This window comes from Achroia grisella, unplaced genomic scaffold (assembly GCF_030625045.1).
Source record: "Achroia grisella isolate CSIRO2021 unplaced genomic scaffold, CSIRO_AGI_Agris_v1 utg215, whole genome shotgun sequence".
NCBI classification, from domain to species: domain Eukaryota; kingdom Metazoa; phylum Arthropoda; class Insecta; order Lepidoptera; family Pyralidae; genus Achroia; species Achroia grisella.
The window spans coordinates 365588-379631 of NW_026712713.1; the positions used below are offsets into that span (position 1 = coordinate 365588).

Here is a 14044-nt window from a genome sequence, read left to right on the forward strand (position 1 = left end):
TTCTATGCCTGTAGGTATTATCTTTATACAGTATAAAATAAAGTCACTTTCGTTTGGATGTTTTAAACTACGCAACGGATTTTAATGCAGTTTTTAGCAATACATAGAGTGACTTAAGAGGAAGGTTTATAGGTTTAGTTTTTTATATCTCTATGTCTATATATATATTTAAATTATCTGCTATTATTGTTAGGTATTGTGGTGTGTGCTGTAATAAACTCTATAATACGCCACAGATAATATTACATATATACACTATTCCTTACTGAATATGTAAAAAAAAAAATGGATTACATTAGAACAATACCAATAGAAACAATGTGCCAACAGCGTGACAGTTTCGATTCCTTGGTATAATTAAAACCTAAATAGTTTTTGCGTCGATCGATTACCGAGACGTCTCTACACAACATTGTGTCAATGACTTTTCCCAACACTGTTTCCCATGGTCTAGATATCAGAACTGGTCCTCGTACATCAATCGGTGTTAACCGCTAATAACGTTAAAGTCCGGTTAAAGATAAACCACGATGTTACGTTTCCTTTGCAACTGGAAAATGGCAAAAGATAAATGCAATGTGTGTGTTTAAAGTTATCGTTTTTCAGATGAAAAGCTGAAAGTGTTTTTAATTAATTTGAAGCAGTATCTAATTAATTTATATTAAACTAGTTGAGCTTACGACTTCACAACAACAATACAAACAGATGAAAAATATAAATATTTTTTAACTTCGGTAACATAAGTTTAAATGTATCAATTATTATGAGGGAAACAATATTTATTAATGCTAATTTATGATTTAATTATACGTAATATATTCGTCTATAGAAAAACACTATCACCTTTTTTTACTTCTAGTTTCCTTCTCTTGCGTGCTATACTTTGTTCCATTAATAGACTATTACTGACATCCTGGGGATGAACACGAGTTATAACATATTGTATTCTAATTCTATAATCACCCGGAAGATAATTGTATATTTAATTTTGTCTCTACTTTATCCTTCATTTATAACTATTACAAAGTAATATGGTCCAAAAGTAAACTTGTTCTTACAATATATACTTTTATTATAATATACAAATATATAATAAAACTATATACTACATGTATCTAATTCTGATGATGAAGTCATCTGCTTTGGTACTTCTTTCCCATTAATTTGCCGTCACCACCTGGCTCTGTGTTCTTTTTAAAAAGGTGATATGCCACTAAAATTATAGGTTGTGGAGTCAAAACACCATAGATGTCTTTTTTTATTCACGTTACTGTTTATGTATAGATGGTTACCACGTTCTATCAGCTTATTTCTCTTTCCAGTGATATAAAAAATGTTAATTCAAACAGGCATACTGTTGACTGTTCACTTTAAAATGTTAAAGTACGTCGTCTGTAACAGAAGCATCTGTATTTACACTACTCTACGCTCTTCTTTATCTAAGCAGAATGGGGTAGTGACCCCATCTGGACAGTGGTCCAGATTAAGGTGTGTGTTAAGAAGCGACAAGTTCAAAGTTAAGACATCGATGTTGATAATGTCGTTTCATTGAGAGTAAACTTAACTTAACTTTAGGAAATTCGCTCGTTAATCATTCAAAATTTTTAAATTGTTGAATATATATGAATATACCGACAAGAGTATAGCTCTTAAATTATGAATGAATGAATATATATATATACAACGAATTTTTTTCTATCTAAATAAAAATCTGAACAACTCCGTTACGAACGGCCGAATACATTCGGATGAATGATATCTACGAGCGAATAATTTAAAGTTTACTAAGTTAATATAAATATTAGCGGAGCTGAGTTTTAAGAGGGTAATGAGGAACAGACAGTAAGAAAGTCCTCACCCTCTGTGTGACTTACTGAGTAAAATATCCCTTTTATGTTTTTATTAAACTACAATATTAGGTAACTGTTATGAATGTTTATTAATATTCTGGCTGTTTTTTTAAATATAATTGTTTTTTCTTATTTCTAATCTATTTGTACATTCATATGATTATCTTAAATATTAGAAATATGACGCATTTTTGTAGTTCGAAACGGTAAGTATACTAATCTTTACATCTTGAGAGAGTAGTAACAGAATGATGTTTATTGAAAGGCGTTCTTAATAACTTTAGATGAAGTTTGCAACTATTAGGATCTTCTAAAAAAATTTACCCATAAGTTGTATAAACTTTGTATTATCCAACTAACACAGTGGGTACTAACTATAGTACGATTTTCATCTAACTTAGAGTCAGATTACAAGCTTAAACTACCATAATAGATTCACAAAGGCTCTAGGGCGCAATTTTAGTATCGTTTCAAACTTTACCTTGTTATATTTATAAAACGTGAATGTATGACGTTTACATATAACCACGATTCACGAGTTCACGACTGAAATACCGATAACCTATGCAGGCAAACGATTATTTCCTGTTAAATTACCGCTACAGAGGTTTTCTTTATGACTATTAAAGGCATATTACATGCGCATGTAATGCGCTGGAATGTAGATAATATTTCAAAGTTTTTTTTTTCTTTTGCAATGGCTTGGCACTATGACGCATTTCAAATTTGAGTGTGGATGATTACAAGAACAGAGGAAACCAAAAAAAGGTACATGAACTGTGTGAAAAATATTATGCTAAGAAATACTAGTCAGTATTATAATAGTTATATACAGCGTTCGATTTATAAAATTAAAGATTATATAAAAATGATTCTGAATAACCATAATTGACGTTCGATGTTTGAAATTTGTTTAACAATAATTCAAAATAATATACCTAAATTCTGCACGCGTGCGTGACCATGTCTCGTATTACTCGTAGTTGTGCATTCGTTACGAGTTGTAACGTGGATGTGAAATGACAACAGGTCAACGTCACCGGATTTCCAAGGAGGCGGCTCTCACGTCACCATGGACTAGAAATGTAGGTTTACGTGGAACGGTTTTTAACTGATCAAGTGATCTGTAAAATTTGTTTTTTATTTGAAAATAAATTGGCGCCAATTTACTTTTATTGATCTTTGAAGTTAAGAATTTAAGTGATGGTTATTTGGGCGTTTCACAGATCTCTTTGGTACATAATATGTTATGAAAGATTTTGAAAATGAGGCAAGGAACCGAATTTTATTTTTAGTGCATACAAATTCCTATGCACTTACATAGGAATTTGTCCATGTTACTAGCTTTAGCCTCACAACTACATTGCTTCAAGGGTCCAAGAGATACCTGAGTCAAAATAACTGAATAAATGTGGTATTAATCTGTTATCATACTATAGTATACTGTTATTATACTATTATTAGCGTATGATCACTATTATTTATCTCATTCTTATCATGAACACATCACGTTGCTTTGTAGAAACGATCTTGAGAAGCGATTACGGGAACGTTATCTCCTAGATATTATTCTGACTAAATTACAATGTTTATGATGTGGAAATACAGAATTTCAACGTGTTTAAGTAAAATCTTGAGAATGATAAAAGTTATTATTTTAATATTTTGTACAACTTGTTCCAAGTTAAAAAAAAAACAGTCTAAAGCGTCTACATACTGCCCAAAAATCGGTCACGATATCTTAGGAGAGGTGTAGAGCGCCCTAGATCGATTCCTAGACTACCTTGTGTGTAAGTAAATCGTCAGGGTGAATAATAAAAATAATGGTCATAATTTTCTACAGTTGAGACGAGGATTTCGTTTCAGGTTTATAGACAGCCCTTTGTCGCTATTGTCTACGGGTGACCAGATACATGAATATTGGGAGATTTCTATATTATTTAGATGTAGATGGTAAATTGCATTGCAACAGCAATTACTAAGGTACAATCGCAAAGTTTCCCCAAACATATATCATCTGCACTATCGCATCACGTAAATACAATAAATGTTGGTTAATAGGGAATGATACAGCAAAATACGCTTTCTTAATAATATAAAAATAATGTTGAATCTTCCTGTTTCCCGAACAAAGAATATAATTTCATTGTAATTTTCCTATTATTGCTAAGAAACAATAAGTGTTAGTCATTAAAACTAAAACCCAATAGAATCATCAGAATGTTTTTTTACGTCTTCAGATTACTCAAGCTATAATGTCAAAACGTCAAAGAAATTCAGTATCAAATATTTCTGCATATCTTTTATCTGTAAAGGTCAATCATGTAATTTTTTTGCATGTCTTCGTCATTTCAAGGTGTAAATGTTCTGACACCGTCTTCACTTACTACTCCAACCTATTTCTGGGAATATTTATTATTATTGGTATCCATTGTATTTATGTATACATTGGTATAAAGTATTTGAGAACTTATCGATGCTTAGAAACGTCCTATTCATATTATCGGCATAATGTCAGTCAATAATCTAATAAATGATAATGGTAATCTACATACCTAAATGATAATGATTTGAGGCAAGGTAAGGTGTATCCAACACAAGGAATGTCGGCACTTATTGGTCTCGCGGCGTGACAAAAGCATGACTCATTGTAATAATGGAGAATAACTTGACGCTTATGGAAGATATAATATAATCGCTACACATGTCTGCACATACCAATAAGTCATATTGATTTATATGATGTAATTACAACATTTATATAAAGGAATTGCAATTATATATAGACGTATCTTGTATTTGCCAAGTTTTCTCATTCCAAACTCATGAATGGAATGCTAATATCCTAGATTTGCGTAACTATAATATATTGTAAGTAAAGACGACGTATTCGAATTTTAAATTTTCGATAGTTGACCACAAATAATAGAACTAAACGAAGAAGTTGACATTCCGCCATTTTAGAATCCTGATGATTCAGTTTGAATTCCGAACACGTAGCGCAACGATGGCATGGCTGACCGCACCGCAGCCGCTGTGCGACGCGCTATTACGTCCAGTACAAAATGCTGCTAGATTACACTTACGCACATGAGGAAGCTTCGTTTAACTTTTTCAAGACACGCACACCACGAATAGATAATTTAATGGCCATTATTAAGCATTTTTAATAAAATACTCGACACCTAGTAAATGTACAACACAGTATAAGTTTATACCATTTATTTATTTTCTAAATAAAACACCTCAATTATTGAAAGTAATAACAATGTTCGACGTTCAGAAGTTTAATCAAGAACATCGTTTTTAACACAATAATTCCGCGTCTTACGTAATTTATAACTAGAAATTGGTCTATACAATGAAAAGTAATTTGGCGAACCCATAGTGTAGTGGATACCAGTTCTTCAATTATGCAACACACATAGCCACAACGGTTAAGTCGTGCTTGTACCCTCATGATACTGGCGGGTAAGTAGTCCATGACATATTGGGGCTATGGACAATAGCATAAACGCCAATAGGTGTAAGATTACATTAAGTCATGTTGTTGGATTTGTTTTGTTATCGATCTGGATCTATAATGCTGCAGGCATACACAGGCAGACACATTCATATTAATTTATCATTGTTTTTTTCTAACAGTATATAATAAATATGGATTTATTCCTAATCAAAAAGAAATTTAGTAAAAGCTTTAGAGATTATCCATATTCACGACTTATAGTCCAAAGCTTATTGGGCAATTAACGCAATGGTTTGCAAATTGCATATAGTTTTGAACCATAAAGCAAGGTTGTCCTGAACTCCACATATATATTTTATCTATTATGCAGTTAAAATTGAATCATATCAAAAAAAAGAAGTCTATGGTATATAAAAAATAATAGACATTTTCATTATAGTTATATGCTGATACTAATAAATGGAGTAGGTGAGAATTAAAATGATAAAAAATCACGCGGACAAATTCGCAGAAAATGAATAAATACCGTATTTGCGCCAGACGGGAGAAAAGCGAAATACCTAATAATAAATTTTATCGTCTTGTAATCGTTGAAATATAGAAATGTTGTTTATGATAATAAATTCTGTTAGTCATAAATTGTATTATAGATATGAGAAATATGAATCGTCATTTTTTATATACAACTAGAAAGCTAATATTAGTAGGAAATTGATTTAGCGTTCCTTGGAGCTGTGTCATTGTCGGGGTTGATATCCAGCCCAGAATGACGACATTCTGGTACACAACTCTTGAGTCATAACAATTGGAAAGCTGTATCTCCTCCAAGAAATTATGTACGTAAACACATGACGGAAGTAAGGACCACTTACATCCCTAAGCTTTCTAAATTTTATTATCTGCATCTTTTCATCCCTAACTCTTCCATGCTGGGAGTAGACATAAAGTATATCTAATATATTACGTCGATCTTCCATCAATAGGATTTAGGCAGGATGATAATTATAGAGGTTTTATTTAATCATAATTTCTCTGTAAGATGATTTTGCCAATATAATCGAAAACCGGCAATTCCACTTCAGAATCTAATCCCAATATCGATTGCAATCCAATCCAGTTTTGTACCGTAATCTTGACACTCAATCAAGAGTAACGACGAAGCGAATTACAATGTAATTTAATTTGTTAAATACCCCGCAATAAGGAACTATAACGTTGTTAGTGTAGTATTCAAGGAATACGAAAAAATAGCATAAAGTCACAATTCTACTGTCAATTGGTTCTAAGAAAAAATGGTGCGTGGCTTGGTATACGGTTATATTTCTTTCATTTACAGTAATGTATTGCGTTGTATCTCCAGCACTATTGAGTAAGTGTAATTAAAAAAAAATATTTGACTATGGTACAATCGTTATTCCCACGAAAATCAATGTAGTGTTTCCTGATACGACAATACGTCCGGTGATCAAGACGTCATTATTTATATATTAAAGAGAAAATAAGGATAGGTGTTGATTCGTCGACCATTATAGGAAGGGTTTAGAACAAAACGAAATCAAATTGTCAGCTAGTCAGTAGCTAATGTAATAAATAATTACATGTACACTAATATTATAAAGCAAGCCACTACTGATTTAATTTTGAAAATTCGTTTAGCATTACCTAGCCCATATATTGAGGAAAGTTATTGCAAAATGTTGCAAAAACGATTAATATGTATCGTAGACGTAGTTGCACGGGTCAGTTAGTACACAATAAAGCTTTAATTTTGTTAAAATAAATTAATATATCTGATCTGATATGAGGCGTGTACAGACCTACTCTGTACATACATGTATATAGTGGTCTTGACAAAGCCACAATGACATACTTTTAAATGTGAATAGCGAGAGTACTAGCTATTGTGACTGATTGTGTATCTCATCCGGTTAATTTGAAAGAATATATATGTATATGACTGTACAGGCTTCTATGCTAGTTTGAAGCAAATCGAAGTTGACAGTTTAAGGGATATCTTTGTACAATTTGATTAGTAACAGATCGTATAGGCATATAACAGGTTTTATACATTTTGTAACAGAATCTAACAGACATGAATTTATCTTATCGGTTTCGATTCATAAAAGCTTGCAGTTTCAATCTATTTTAAATGAAAATTATTACTAATTAAATTACAGTAACTAAAATCAGATCTTTTATAAATTGCAACATTTTTAGTCAGAGAAACAAATTAAGAAAACGCATTATAATATGTAAAAAAGATAAAAACAAATAATATGACCATAGAAAATTATTTAGTAATACTTACGCTATGATATTACTAATTATTACTTAATGAGTCATACAATATAAAAACTGGTTAGTAGAAGGTATTGCCGGTTTACACTTTGAATTAATCGTTTTTTTTTGTTATCTGTTGTAACACCTTCATTCACAAGGATGAACTAAGACTAACTTTCATCACCAAAAAATATCAATTTATCATCTCTTCTATAATGGCATATAGGTAGGTTTGGTATAGGAAAAAGGCTTACTTAATGATAAATTATACGGGAACAACATGCGTTTAAACCATAAACAATATCTAGCATCTATGTAAAATAATTGACAAAGAAAATGCAGTCGAATTGAAATATTTTTCACGTCTATTGAAAAGAATACCTATAGTATTACAAATTCGTTACAGATCAGCAAAGGCAAACAAGTTAGGCGGAGTCGACAGAAAAAAAGCAAAAGTGGCACACTTCGAGTTCAGGTCGGTGAGTCAAAATGACGTAGCCCATTCATGCTGAGGTGAGGTGTCTTCGGCGCAGGAGAATGGCCGATCTTGTTCCGAGAAACGTAATTTATCTTACGAACTACGTTTATGATACTACGACTGATTCATCTCGCAAACATCTCGGCGCGAGCATATCGAATGAGCTTCACAAAGTTCTATGTGATATAATTGAATTAGTCTTCGACTACATCAAAAATTGAATCTGGCTAACACCAAAAAGGTGATTCTGATTAATTCTCAGGTAAAACAGCAACAACAAACCAAGTTAAGCCAAGAAACGGCAGTAGGCAGGTCAGGTTGGATTAAAATATATCTAGTCAAGCCGCCTAGCCTTGAGGGAAACCAGTGCAGTAAAGTATTCTATATTATCACTCAGTTACAGGAAACCATACATACCATATAACCCAAGTCATGATAATGTAACAATGTGGGCATGTCAAATGTATGTCTACTAAATGAATTACATAAATTACAAATTTATATTCATATAAGGTTTAAATAAGTAGTGTAAAGCGGTTTAAAGATGTTGACATTCAAATGGTAGTGAATTAAATTAGTACTCTCAATTACTAGCAGTTTTAAAAATGATGATAGGCTGATGCTACAATATTCGTAAGTATACTTAAGTATATTAATTTTACGATTATATAACATATTATCGCACTTGAAAACCACTCAAATCTATTTCAATACTTTCTAATGTCTCAATATAAAAGATTCTCACGAGTGAGACATGATGGCAGCGTATATTGTACTTTCGATTGTCTTTGCTTCTTTTATTTTTTTACTCGTATATCATAACTCTGTGGCAGGATTTAAAACATTCTTTGTTTGAATTGGGGGTTTATTATGTGCTACATAGATAAACCATTATTTTTTTTATTTATATAACTGTAATGCACACAGTACATTAAGTACATTTGGCGACCTTGACTCTATGCGGCATTTTCTACCCGTTAACCATAGATAATGCTGGGAGAGTAGTGGCGGTGCAAATATAATCATAAAAAATGTAGGCATAAAATGTGATATAATTAAAGTTATACCTATGTCGTAAAAGATAGAAATCGATACGATTACAATTTTGTATGAACTATTTGAGAATCGCTGAGGTTTTCAAATTGTAGAACTATAGATTGCTAATCTGTGTCAAGTGATAATTACTAGAATTATTGATATACACATATATAAACTAACGTTATCATATAATAACCCCCATGAATGTATGTTGTATATATAGATATATAGGTATTTGACTTAAGTATTAATATAAACTAAAAACTAAAAGTCATATTTACATGATTAATATTCAGTGATTCCATGTAATGGAATCTCCATTTTGTTTTATAATTATTGCAATTAAATTTAATGTCTATTAGAGAGAAATCAAAGTAATTAATTAGGTATAATAGTAAACAGAAATTTATTCATTATAGCCTTTCAGTATTTTTAAGTCAGTTCAATTTCTTGTTAGAAAGCGAGCTTCAAGCCATTACCTACCTGTGCTATAAGTTATGTTTGATAGTTTTATGCTAATTCGGTACTTTTTTTGTCCTTTTCTAAATATGCTACTGCCCTACTTAAGTAAATATAATGATGTATTTATTTATTATATATATGTAAGTATTCACTTTAAGATGTTTTAGACGTGTAATGTATACAGTTTATTCACTTACCCGTAGATCAGCTGCCACTTTCTCAGTAAGCGGGAAGTGATATCGTGGCCCTGCAGAGGAAATGAAAGGTATTAGATATTTTAAAATAACAAGAATCACCAGTTGCGATCAATTTCTTAAGGTATTAGCTATTACATATTATAAAGTAGTAGGAATCGTTAGAGTTGTGTTCGATTTCTTATCCCTAATTTTTTAAAATGATTAAACTTTTCTATTATATATGATAAAGAAATAGTGCAACCGTAGGCAGTTAAGTTTTACATAAAATAGGCTATCAATGCGAATTCCACGATGGTTTCAAATGAGAACTGTTTAGAGGTTGACATGATGTGGTACTTATAAACAAACTTAATATATTAAAACTTATAAATAATATTGTTAATAGGCGCCGTCTTCTCCATATATGATATTATTATCGTCTCATATATTTAGAATTTACAGCAGTATGTGTAGTCAATATAGTATATACTTACATATATATTAGATATATATATACATAAAAAAATAATTAGGAAAAATGACTTCTTATACACATATTATCACTTTTAATTTATTAACATAACATTGTTATCACTTTTGTCTCGATCTTATACGCCTACGTAAGCTTATACATATGTAGCATAATAATGGATGGGAGAACAAGACTACAAGATATCATTATCTTTCCACCCTAGTCTAGAAATTTTAATTTGTAAACTAAATTAAACATAGATTCCGATTCTAATTTTAATTTTAAAAAAATTACCGGTATGTACATAAGGTACTTAAGTACATAACTATCGGAATTCCTTAGTTATCTTTTATTCTTGATGCTCTATGTATGTATATTGATAACGATTGGCACATGCCATTTGTAGCAAATATAAAGGTATTTACTTTAAATATTAGCAAATATTTATTATATATATATGTTATACATTTATTCTATTATTGTATTAGTACTTGACAAAATTTCTATATGATGATGTACATATAAAAGACTTTCAAGTATTTTGATTATTACTAGGTACGTAATTAGTAAGATATACAAAACATTAAGTTACGAGTATATAGAGTACATACATAACAATACAATAAATACCAATATATAATATATAAAATAAAATAGAACAAAATGGCGTCGTTGTAATTACAAAGCGATTTATTTAACAGGAAAACCACATATTTATCTTATATTTTATACAAATTACGCACAAGTAAAAGAATGTGGGACTATTTAAGTTGCTTTTGTGTTATTTTGTTGCTCAAATGTATTAATAAACAGGAATATGTATAAATATATAAGTCCCCAATAGAAGGATATTTTGTTTACTTGAAACTAAATAACAGATTTGTTTTAGTTACCTAGACATACTTAAAAAGAAAAATCTACCTACACTGTATTAGAAACAAAGATGTTCTTTTTTTATATATATTATTATTGTTACATTTATTTTTTAACTATACTACTAGTAATTCATACATTTTTATAATTATGCAGAACTTTATTATGTTTTCATATCCGGAACCTATGTACATACTAAGTGTATTGTAACCACAAAAGTTTAACTCCACCTCTAGGACTACTTAAGTACCTACGTCTTATGTACACGTACTACAACAATTTCCAGACCGGATCTATACTTTCAATTATACATATATATATCATATAAAATTCTTGTGTTACAGATTTCGTGTTTACACTTCTCTGAAACGGTTTGATCGCTTTTGGTGAAATTTTATATGTATATCAGTAGGTCTGAGAATAGGTTTATAACAAATTTTTATATCCTTAAGTGTTAACGGTGGTTCTCCCCAAAAATGTTTTATCTGTTTTTTAACAGAATTTTTTTTTTATATCATGTGGCATTAAAATATATACAACCTTAAATTTTCACCCTTCTACTACCGACCCCTCTTTTTTAATAGCAATATTTATTTATATGCAAAACAACGTTTGAGGGGGCAGCTAGTATATATACACATACACACATTTAGCTCACTATATTTCAATACCACCTGATAGAACCTACCGCATTCTCTCAGAATACTTTTTTATTGGTGTTTCCATTACCGAAAAGTCATTCAATCAATATTTTTTTCTAAAGTCTAAATAAGTAAACCATTAGGTTACTACGAACCTCAAATAAAATGCATACACAAAACTGTTTTCCCTCAGTGCAAACCACTTCAACCATTATTGTAATGCGTCAATTGTATGTTAAATACAAGATTGGATGGAACTGGGTGTGGTCTTAGGTGTACACGTGTGACTCAATCGCATTGTTGACATTATTTTGTTAATTACAAACATGTAGATCTGCTACTGAATTATTAAAATCCTTGTTATCTTTGTATGTTAATATGCCAATTATTTATATTAATTACTAGGGATCTACTAAAACTACTATTTTCTATCTATGTAAATAAAAGTGAATTGCTGAATGTATTACATTAGCGCACAAGTAAAATATTCTTTGTTTCTTCTTTTTCTACAAATCGGCATCTGTTTAATTAGTTCTCTTCTTAAGTTTGATATTTGACGGCGTAAAGATTATATGAAAGAATGTGTTTAAGAAATCGTAAAGAAATGTAAAAGTATTACGGAATTCTATGGATAGGAGAATTTACTAATATATGGATATAAAATATTATAAAAGTTCAATCTTTAACAAGAATCCATACTATATTATACATATATTACGTAAACTTAAGGATATGTCCACATATTTGTTACCTATCCATGGCTAAACGGCTGCACGGATTAGAATGAAATTTAATATGAAGATGGACGTACATAGGCTATTTTCTATCTAAAAAGGCCATATTAAACTATTATATTATAAAAAAAGGGTCTTCACGACGAATTTCACACAACCTCGACCGGAAACCATAGTGCTTAATTCCTCATACATTAGTCACCAGATTATATACTCATTCTTTAATACTTCACAAAGGTTCTGCCAGCATATTAGACGTACTCGGAAGGGGGAGCGATTTTTTATGGATGATAATAGAATGTTGCACCGGTATACAACCGTCTGCGCTAACGATTTAGGCTGGTGGGGCGCCAGTGCAGGATGATATGATGAGCCTGAGGTCAGGTCAGATATCCCATTGTGACAAATTCACTAGAAATTTATCATGATTCTGATGATCATAAGTGATTCTGGTCCATAGTTTCCCTGCTCTGCTAACTACATATTTCATCTTCCCATATTCTATTGGTACATAATGCAGATTAAAGATTATTCTTAACTAAGCACCGGATGAGTGAATAATAAAATCAGACACAGTCATGTTTAATGACCACCCGTAATTTGCGATAGCGCAAGTGCACGGTAAGTACCTTATACAAATACCGACGTACGGTAAGACGATACGATTCATCCGCTAGATAAGGCAAGACCATATCATAACACGATACGTTATGTTTTTCTGGTGTAGAATTTCATGTAGATTCCTATGAAGTTACTGGACCATTTTTTTTTATATATGAACTAGCTGTTACCTGCGGCTTTCTCCGTGTGAATTGAACGTAAATTTTTTATTAAAAAAAAAATATATATATATAAAGCTTTATATATATATATTTCAGAGATTCGCAAGAAGAAACAGACAGACAATATTTTATAATATTTTTTATGTAAGTACTATAAATACTTTCTACATTAAGGGAAAGCTATTAATTTGAAATAACAAACAGACTCTTTAATTTTATTTATTTGTATAGATAAACATACTTATAAACAGTTATAATAAATTGAAAGTTAAATAAAAAATTATGCAATGGAATGGTTCTCGCGTAACCCACGTAACGCAGAGTGTAATCTAACAGGGCACCAGTGGAAGATGATAAGATGAGGCTGAAGTCAGGATGGTTAACCCAGCATGGTGAATTCACCACTTTTGAAGATACGCACAAACGCAGAGACCCAAATATAGAAATTGTAATAATCACTGTTTTGGGTTTTATTAAGTTCATAACGTCCACCTATAATATTTTTTCTTTGTACAGACAGCAAACAACGACATTTTTATATGTATACATAGATAACAAGAATACGTATCAAATATGCACACTAAATATGTTGAGAACATGAGAGTGTGTGTTTAGATATCAACATGATTCTTTGAGAAATGCAACTTTACACTGGAACTCGGTGTGTGGTTCATTTGGAGACGATCTCTATATGGTATTGTTTGTAGTAGGTCCATAGATTTAACTAGAAATTGAATACATGCAACTACATCAAATTCTAATTACAAAATAAACAAATATTCTCTTTGTGTA

At 30.9% G+C, this 14044-nt stretch overlaps 1 protein-coding gene across 1 annotated transcript in view; it reads right to left on the minus strand.

Moving 5' to 3' along the window:
* Positions 1–14044, minus strand: part of LOC131842235 (uncharacterized) — a 44851-nt gene that overhangs the window by 21168 nt on the left and 9639 nt on the right. The window contains exon 2 of the mRNA XM_059190771.1: positions 9772–9821. The gene's annotated coding sequence lies outside the window, so the exon portion shown is untranslated. The remainder of the gene's footprint in view (positions 1–9771; positions 9822–14044) is intronic.